General features: G+C 52.8%; 1 pseudogene; it reads left to right on the top strand.

The window, feature by feature from the left end:
- The first annotated feature begins 3,311 nt into the window (after positions 1-3,311).
- On the top strand, positions 3,312-5,153 carry LOC137319133 (zinc finger protein 135-like; annotated as a pseudogene).
- The last annotated feature ends 4,883 nt before the right edge of the window (positions 5,154-10,036 follow it).

Genomic DNA, 10,036 nt, shown 5'->3' on the forward strand with positions numbered 1-10,036 from the left:
TACTCCCACCCCCTGGTCTATCCCCGGGGGGGGGGGGGTCTGGGGATTGATCATTACTCCCACCCCCTGGTCTATCCCCGGGGGGGGGGGGCGGTCTGGGGATTGATCATTACTCCCACCCCCTGGTCTATCCCCGGGGGGGAGGGTCTGGGGATTGATCATTACTCCCACCCCCTGGTCTATCCCCGGGGGGAGGGTCTGGGGATTGATCATTACTCCCACCCCCTGGTCTGGGGATTGATCATTACTCCCACCCCCTGGTCTATCCCCGGGGGGGGGGGGGCGGTCTGGGGATTGATCATTACTCCCACCCCCTGGTCTATCCCCGGGGGGGGGAAGTGTGTTGAGGAGAACTTTCTTGACCAGTCTGTTTCTGGTCCGACGGGGAAGGAGACATCGCTGGGTCTGGTTCTGGGGAATGAGCTGGGTCGAGTGGAGCAAGTGTCAGTGGGGGAACATTTAGGGAACAGTGATCATAGTATCATAAGGTTTAGATTAACTATGAAAAGGACAAGAAGCAATCTAGAGTGAAAATACTCAATTGGAGGAGGGCCGATTTCAGTGGGATGAGAACAGATCTGACCCGGGTAAATTGGAATCAAAGATGGGCAGGTGGAACTGTGATTGAACAGTGGGCGGCCTTTAAAGAGGAGATGGCTCGGGGACAGTCCAGGTACATTCCCACGACGGGGAGAGGTAGGGCAACTAAAGTCAGAGCTCCCTGAATGACAAAAGAGACAGAGAGTAAGATGAAGCAGAAAAAGGGGCGTATGACAGATGTCAGGTTGATAACACAAGTGAGAACCAGGCTGAATAGAGAAAGTTCAGAGGGGAAGTGAAAAAGGAAATAAGAGGGGCAAAGAGAGAGTATGAGAATAGACTGGGAACAAACATGAAAGGGAATCCAAAGTCTTTTACAGGCATGTGAACAGTAAATGGGTAGTAAGAGGTGGAGTGGGGCTGATTAGGGACCATAAAGGAGATCTACTCATGGGGGCAGAGGGCACGGCCGAGGTACTAAATGAGGACTTTGTATCTGTCTTTACCAAGGAAGAAGATGCTGCCAAAGTCACAGTAAAAGGAGGTAGTTGAGATACTGTATGAGAAAGGCTGGCTGTCCTTAAAGTAGATAAGTCACCCGGTCCGGATGGGATGCATCCCCCGTTGCTGAGGGAAGTAAGGGTGGAAATTGCGGAGGTACTGGCCATAATCTTCCAAACATCCCTCGATACAGGGGTGGTGCCAGAGGACTGGAGAATTGCAAATGTTACACCCTTGTTCAAAAAAGGGTGTAAGGATAAACCCAGCAACTATAGGCCAGACAGTTTAACCTCAGTGGTGGGGAAACTTTTAGAAACGATAATCCGGGGCAGAATTAACAGTCACTTGGACGAGTGTGGATTGATTAGGGAAAGGCAGCACAGATTGTTAAAGGCAAATCGTGTTTAACTAACCTGATAGAGTTTTTTGATGACGTTACAGAGGGAAGATGAGGGCAATGCAGTTGATGTTGTGTATATGGACTTTCAAGCAAAGTTGAAGCCCATGGAATATAAGGGGCAGTGGCAGCATGGATAGGAAATTGTCTAAGTGACAGGAAACAGAGAGTAGTGGTGAACGGTTGTTTTTCGGACTGGAGGGAGGTGTACAGTGGTGTTCCCCAGGGGTCAGTGCTGGGACCTCTGCTTTTCTTGATATGTATTAATGACTTGGACTTGGGTGTACAGGGCACAATTTCAAAATTTGCAGGTGACACAAAACTTGGAAGTGTAGTGAACAGTGAGGAGGATAGAGATAGACTTCAAGAGGATATAGACAGGCTGGTGGAATGGGCGGACATGTGGCAGATGAAATTTAACGCAGAGAAGTGTGAAGTGGTACATTTTGGTAGGAAGAACGAGGAGAGGCAATATAAACTAGAGGGCACAACTCCAAAAGGGGCACAGGAACAGAGAGATCTGGGGGTATATGTGCACAAATCATTGAAGATGGCAGGGCAGGTTGAGAAAGTGGTTAAAAAAAGCAAACGGGATCCTGGGCTTTATAAATAGAGCCAGAGAGTATATCGAGGCAAGGAAGTCATGATGAACCTTTATAAAACACTGGTTCGGTCACATCTGGAGTATTGTGTCCAGTTCTGGGCACCGCACTTTAGGAAAGATGTGAAGGCCTCAGAGAGGGTGCAGAGAGATTTACTGGAATGATTCCAGGAATGAGGGACTTTAGTTACGTGGATAGACTGGAGAAGCTGGGGTTGTTCTCCTTGGTACAGAGATGGTTGTGAGGAGATTTGATCGAGGTGTTCAAAACCATGAAGGATCTGGACAGAGTAGATAGAGAGAAACTGTTCCCATTGGTGGGAGGGCCAAGAACCAAAGGACACAGATTTAACATGATTGGCAAAAGAACCAAAGGCGATGTGATGAAAAGCTTTTCTTAGGCAGTGAGTTCTGATGATCTAGAACACGCTGCCTGAAAGGGTGGTGGAAGCAGATTCACTGTTGACTTTCAAAAAGGAATTGGAGAAATACTTGAAGGGAAAAAATTTGCAGGGCTACGGGGATAGGGCGGGGGAGTGGGACTAACTGGATTGCTCTTACAGAGAGCTCATTACTCTGCTCCTTGTGGTAGCAAGTTCCACATTCTCACCATTCTCTTCATTTATAAATATCGTGATAAGCTGAGGCCCCGGTCAGATGCCAGGGAGACACCACCAGTCCCATGCTGCCAGTGTGAGGACAGGCCCATTATCCAATCTCACCAACTCCTTTCCCATTTCAAATGGTTGCCTCCAGTTCCGTGTACTTTCATTTTTGCTAAGTCTCTTGTGTGGAACCTTATCGAATGCCTTCTGGAAGTCCATATAAATAACATCGATAGAATTACATAGAATCCACAGCACAGAAACAGGCCTCTCGGCCGGTCTCTGCCAGCGTTTATGCTCCACACGAGCCTCCTCCCTCCCTCCTGCATCTCACCCTATCAGCATATCCTTCTATTCCTTTCTCCCTCGTGTTTATTTAACTGCCCCTTAATTGCATCTGTGTTATTCGCCTCAACTACTGCCTGTGGCAGCGAGTTCCACATTCTCACCACTCTCTGGGTAAAGACGTTTCTCCTAAATCCTTTCTGGATTTATTGGTGACTATCTTATATTTATGGCCCCTGGTTTTGGTCTTCCCCACAGAGGCCTTTTGAAAATCCAAATATATTACATGTACCGAATTACCTCTGTCGACTCTCTTACTTCTTCATAGAAAGTTGGTCTGAAATTCGTGTTGACTAGTCTTTATTATATTTTCGTTTTCTAGATGTTTTTCTGTTACATCTTGCAGTAAAGACTCCATAATCTTTCATCCTACTGACGTTAAGCTGACTGGTCTCTGGTTCCCTGGACTTATGGTATCTCCCTTTTTAATTACAGGAATAACATTCGGTGCCCTCCAGTCCTCAGGCGCTATTCCCACAACGAGGAGAGTGGGACTAATTGGATAACTCTTTCAAAGAGCTGGCACAGGCACGATGGGCCGAATGGCCTCCTTCTGTGTTGTAAGATTTTATGAGAAACTAGAATTGTCTGTTCTGAATTTCTATTCTGTACTTAGCGATGACTTTTGTAAACTCCTTTTACAGGGGATCAGAAGGGGAGGATTTACAGACAGGAAACTCAAACCAAACCTCACGTCAAGATCTGACAGAGTCACTTCGATGCTCGACAGAGTCACTGAATATCATCGGCTTTTGAATGTGGAAGGAGAAATGTTTCTCTGTTCTGTCTGTGGGAAAAGATTTCAAACATCAGTGTGAGTGGGAAATCACCGAGACTCTCAGACCTGAGTGAGAGTGTTCCAGTGCACTGAGTGTGGAAAGAGCTTTCACCAGTTACACAGCCTGAAAAAACATCGCACCGTTCACAGCGGGGAGAAACCGTCCACGTGTTCTGTGTGTGGACGAGGCTTCAACTGATCGTCCAACCTGGAGAGACACAAGGACACCCGGACCACGGAGAAACCGTGGAAATGTGGGGACTGTGGGAAGGGATTCAATTACCCGTCGGAGCTGGAAACTCATCGACGCAGTCACACCGGGGAGAGGCCGTTCACCTGCTCCGTGTGTGGGAAGGGATTCACTCAATTGAACAACCTGATTAAACACCAGCGGGTTCACTCTGAGGAGAGGCCGTTCCAATGCTCTGCCTGTGGGAAGAGCTTTAAAAGTTCTGAAGACCTGTTGAAACACCAGCGAGTTCACACCGGGGAGCGGCCGTTCACCTGCGATTGCTGCGAGGAAAGTTTTCGACACTCATCCCACCTGCGGACGCACCAGCGCATTCACAGCGGGGAGAGGCCGTTCGTCTGCTCCGTGTGTGGGAAGAGATTCACTCAGTCCTCCCACTTACTGAGGCACCAGCGAGTTCACAGCGGGGAGAGGCCGTTCTCCTGCTCCGTGTGTGGGACGGAATTCAGCCGACTCTCCTCCCTGCTGAAACACCAGCGAGTTCACTCTGAGGAGAGGCCGTTCCAATGCTCTGAATGTGGGAAGAGCTTTAAAAGCTCTGAGGAGCTGCTGACCCACCAGCGAGTTCACACCGGCGAGAGGCCGTTCGCCTGCTCTTGGTGTGAGAAGAGATTTCGACACTCATCCCACCTGCTGACCCACCAGCGCATTCACACCGGCGAGAGGCCGTTCGCCTGCTCTGAGTGTGGGAAGGCATTCACTCAGTCCTCCTCCCTACAAAAGCATCGCTGCCTGCCTGCTGATGGCAGACCCTGTCCCTGCTCCGAATGTGGGAAACGCTTCCCAGACCCTGAGGAGCTGATGGTCCACCAGTGCGTTCAGACTGAGCAGAGGCCGTTCGCCTGCTCTCACTGCAACAAGAGATTCAGGCTGTCGTACAGCTTACTGACCCACCAGCGAGTCCACACCGGGGAGAGGCCATTCACCTGCTCCGTGTGTGGGAAGGGTTTCACTCAGTCCTCCCACCGGCTGAGACACCAGCGAGTTCACCAGGGGTTGGATTCTGCTGTTAATCACATCCAGGACTGAACCATGTTCATTCTGGGAGTTGGGGTTGGTTTCTGCTGATGTTGATAATTGGGCTGGAGTTTAATATTCTGGATACACGTCTAATAAATCAGCTTTGTTTCAAAACACGCAGTGGGTCGGTTCCTTGGTGTCTCCAAATTAAGACGAGAGCTGATTGAGTTGTGTGAGAACGGTACCCTCTTTGCCTGGTGTATTCCCGGCCTTTTAAAACCAGCCCAGCCCACTCCACAAACAAGCTGGCAACACGTTGCTGCTATTCCCACGGTTTCAGTGCCAAACTGCTCAGTGCAAGTCTGCTGTCCCAGGAGGCCCAGGTCTGGACATCAGGGGGTCTGAATCCTGCGAATGATGGACATCCTGTGTAGTTACTGTCCCAGGAGGCCCAGGTCTGGACACCAGGGGGTCTGAATCCTGCGAATGATGGACATCCTGTGTAGTTACTGTCCCAGGAGGCCCAGGTCTGGACACCAGGGGGTCTGAATCCTGTGAATGATGGACATCCTGTGTAGTTACTGTCCCAGGAGGCCCAGGTCTGGGACACCAGGGGTCTGAATCCTGCGAATGATGGACATCCTGTGTAGTTACTGTCCCAGGAGGCCCAGGTCTGGACACCAGGGGGTCTGAATCCTGCGAATGATGGACATCCTGTGTAGTTACTGCCCCAGGAGGCCCAGGTCTGGGACACCAGGGGGTCTGAATCCTGCGAATGATGGACATCCTGTGTAGTTACTGCCCCAGGAGGCCCAGGTCTGGGACACCAGGGGTCTGAATCCTGCGAATGATGGACATCCTGTGTAGTTACTGCCCCAGGAGGCCCAGGTCTGGGACACCAGGGGTCTGAATCCTGCGAATGATGGACATCCTGTGTAGTTACTGTCCCAGGAGGCCCAGGTCTGGGACACCAGGGGGTCTGAATCCTGCGAATGATGGACATCCTGTGTAGTTACTGTCCCAGGAGGCCCAGGTCTGGACACCAGGGGGTCTGAATCCTGTGAATGATGGACATCCTGTGTAGTTACTGTCCCAGGAGGCCCAGGTCTGGACACCAGGGGGTCTGAATCCTGCGAATGATGGACATCCTGTGTAGTTACTGTCCCAGGAGGCCCAGGTCTGGACACCAGGGGGTCTGAATCCTGCGAATGATGGACATCCTGTGTAGTTACTGTCCCAGGAGGCCCAGGTCTGGACACCAGGGGGTCTGAATCCTGCGAATGATGGACATCCTGTGTAGTTACTGTCCCAGGAGGCCCAGGTCTGGGACACCAGGGGGTCTGAATCCTGTGAATGATGGACATCCTGTGTAGTTACTGTCCCAGGAGGACCAGGTCTGGGACACCAGGGGTCTGAATCCTGTGAATGATGGACATCCTGTGTAGTTACTGTCCCAGGAGGACCAGGTCTGGGACACCAGGGGTCTGAATCCTGTGAATGATGGACATCCTGTGTAGATACTGTCCCAGGAGGCCCAGGTCTGGGACACCAGGGGGTCTGAATCCTGTGAATGATGGACATCCTGTGTAGTTACTGTCCCAGGAGGCCCAGGTCTGGGACACCAGGGGGTCTGAATCCTGTGAATGATGGACATCCTGTGTAGTTACTGTCCCAGGAGGCCCAGGTCTGGACACCAGGGGGTCTGAATCCTGCGAATGATGGACATCCTGTGTAGTTACTGTCCCAGGAGGCCCAGGTCTGGACACCAGGGGGTCTGAATCCTGCGAATGATGGACATCCTGTGTAGTTACTGTCCCAGGAGGCCCAGGTCTGGGACACCAGGGGTCTGAATCCTGCGAATGATGGACATCCTGTGTAGTTACTGTCCCAGGAGGCCCAGGTCACCAGGGGTCTGAATCCTGTGAATGATGGACATCCTGTGTAGTTACTGTCCCAGGAGGCCCAGGTCTGGGACACCAGGGGGTCTGAATCCTGCGAATGATGGACATCCTGTGTAGTTACTGTCCCAGGAGGCCCAGGTCTGGGACACCAGGGGGTCTGAATCCTGCGAATGATGGACATCCTGTGTAGTTACTGTCCCAGGAGGCCCAGGTCTGGGACACCAGGGGGTCTGAATCCTGCGAATGATGGACATCCTGTGTAGTTACTGTCCCAGGAGGCCCAGGTCTGGACACCAGGGGGTCTGAATCCTGCGAATGATGGACATCCTGTGTAGTTACTGTCCCAGGAGGCCCAGGTCTGGACACCAGGGGGTCTGAATCCTGCGAATGATGGACATCCTGTGTAGTTACGAGATCCATTTTTAACCTCCTTTGTTTCGTGTATTCTTCAGAGAGTTTTCAGGGAATTTCATGGGCTGGCTGGAGCCAAGTGATTGGCGACGGGGGGCAGGTTAGAGGCTCACTCGGCTGCTTCTGGAGCAAGAACCAACAGGTCAGGAGTTCAAATCCCACCATGGCCTGTTCTGTAATGGAATTTGGCACCATCGAAATAACCACAAAATCTGCCAGATTAGGAGAACACAAATGGTGCACCAACCTCCTTCAGAAAGATGGACAGATTCAGCAGGGGAGATAAAGAGAAACGATTTCCTCCGGGGGAAGAGTCCAGAACAAGGGGGCAGAACCTGAGCATTGGAGCCGGGCCGTACAAGGGTGATGTCAGGAAGCATTTCTTCACACGAAGGGGAGTGGGAATCGGGAACTCTCTCCCCCGCAAAAGGCTATGGATGTTGGAGGACAATTGGAGCTTTCAAAACTGAGCTGGACAGATTTTTGTAAGGTCAGGGTATCAAGGGATATGGAGCAAATGCTGTTGACTGGAGTCAGGGTCCAGGTCAGTCCTGATCGAATAGAATGGTAGAACAGGCCCGAGACGATGAATGGCCTCGTCCTGTTCCTGTGTGGACAGGGGGCAGAGACTGTGTACATGTAAGACCACAGGGTCAGTGTGCACAGCGAATCACGGCAGTGACTACCCTTCAAAATTACTTCATTGACCAGAAAGAGCTTTGGGTTGTCCAGAGGTTGTGAAAGGCACCATATCAATGCAGGTTCTTGAAAGGGGCAGCAGCAGCATGGATTTGAAATTGGCTGCGAGACAGAGAGCAGAGAGGAATGGTGAACGGTTGTTATTCAGACTGGAGGGAAGTATAGAGTGACGTTCCCCAGGGGTCGGTATAGAGTGGTGTTCCCCAGGGGTGGGTATAGAGTGACGTTCCCCAGGGGTCGGTATAGAGTGACGTTCCCCAGGGGTGGGTATAGAGTGACGTTCCCCAGGGGTCGGTATAGAGTGACGTTCCCCAGGGGTGAGTATAGAGTGGTGTTCCCCAGGGGTCGGTATAGAGTGACGTTCCCCAGGGGTGGGTATAGAGTGACGTTCCCCAGGGGTGGGTATAGAGTGACGTTCCCCAGGGGTGGGTATAGAGTGACGTTCCCCAGGGGTGGGTACAGAGTGACGTTCCCCAGGGGTGGGTATAGAGTGACGTTCCCCAGGGGTCGGTATAGAGTGGTGTTCCCCAGGGGTGGGTATAGAGTGACGTTCCCCAGGGGTCGGTACAGAGTGACGTTCCCCAGGGGTCGGTACAGAGTGACGTTCCCCAGGGGTGGGTATAGAGTGACGTTCCCCAGGGTTCGGTATAGAGTGACTTTCCCCAGGGGTCGGTATAGAGTGACGTTCCCCAGGGGTGGGTACAGAGTGACGTTCCCCAGGAGTGGGTACAGAGTGACGTTCCCCAGGTCTCGGTACAGAGTGGCGTTCCCCAGGGGTGAGCATAGAGTGACATTCCTCAGGGGTGAGTATAGAGTGACATTGCCCAGGGGTCGGTATCGAGTGATGTTCCCCAGGGGTCGGTATAGAGTGACGTTCCCCAGGGTTCGGTATAGAGTGACGTTCCCCAGGGGTCGGGATAGAGTGACGTTCCCCAGGGGTGGGTACAGAGTGACGTTCCCCAGGGGTGGGTACAGAGTGACGTTCCCCAGGAGTGGGTACAGAGTGACGTTCCCCAGGTCTCGGTACAGAGTGGCGTTCCCCAGGGGTGAGCATAGAGTGACATTCCTCAGGGGTGAGGATAGAGTGACATTGCCCAGGGGTCGGTATCGAGTGATGTTCCCCAGGGGTCGGTATAGAGTGACGTTCCCCAGGGGTCGGGATAGAGTGACGTTCCCCAGGGGTCGGTATAGAGTGACGTTCCCCAGGGGTCGGGATAGAGTGACGTTCCCCAGGGGTCGGTATAGAGTGACGTTCCCCAGGAGTGGGTACAGAGTGACGTTCCCCAGGTGTCGGTACAGAGTGGCGTTCCCCAGGGGTGAGCATAGAGTGACGTTCCCCAGGGGTGGGTACAGAGTGACGTTCCCCAGGTGTCGGTATAGAGTGACATTCCTCAGGGGTGAGTATAGAGTGACATTGCCCAGGGGTCGGTATAGAGTGACGTTCCCCAGGGGTGGGTATAGAGTGACATTGCCCAGGGGTCGGTATAGAGTGACGTTCCCCAGGGGTGGGTACAGAGTGACATTCCCCAGGGGTGGGTACAGAGTGACGTTCCCCAGGGGTGGGTACAGAGTGACATTCCCCAGGGGCCGGTATAGAGTGACGTTCCCCAAGGGTCGGTATAGAGTGACGTTCCCCAGGGGCCGGTATAGAGTGACGTTCCCCAAGGGTCGGTATAGAGTGGCGTTCCCCAGGGGTCGGTATGGAGTGACGTTCCCCAGGGCTCGGTATGGAGTGACGTTCCCCAGGGGTCGGTACGGAGTGACGTTCCCCAGGGCTCGGTACCGAGTGACATTGCCCAGGGGTCAGTATAGAGTGACGTTCCCCAGGGGTGGGTACAGAGTGACGGTGCCCAGGGGTCGGTATAGAGTGGTGTTCCCCAGGGGTGGGTACAGAGTGACATTTCCCAGGGGTCGGTATAGAGTGACGTTCCCCAGGGGTCGGTATAGAGTGACGTTCCCCAGGGGTCGGTATCGAGTGGTGTTCCCCAGGGGTGGGTACAGAGTGACATTTCCCAGGGGTGGGTACAGAGTGACGTTCCCCAGGGGTC

The sequence above is a fragment of the Heptranchias perlo genome, unplaced genomic scaffold (assembly GCF_035084215.1).
Source record: "Heptranchias perlo isolate sHepPer1 unplaced genomic scaffold, sHepPer1.hap1 HAP1_SCAFFOLD_74, whole genome shotgun sequence".
Taxonomy (NCBI): domain Eukaryota; kingdom Metazoa; phylum Chordata; class Chondrichthyes; order Hexanchiformes; family Hexanchidae; genus Heptranchias; species Heptranchias perlo.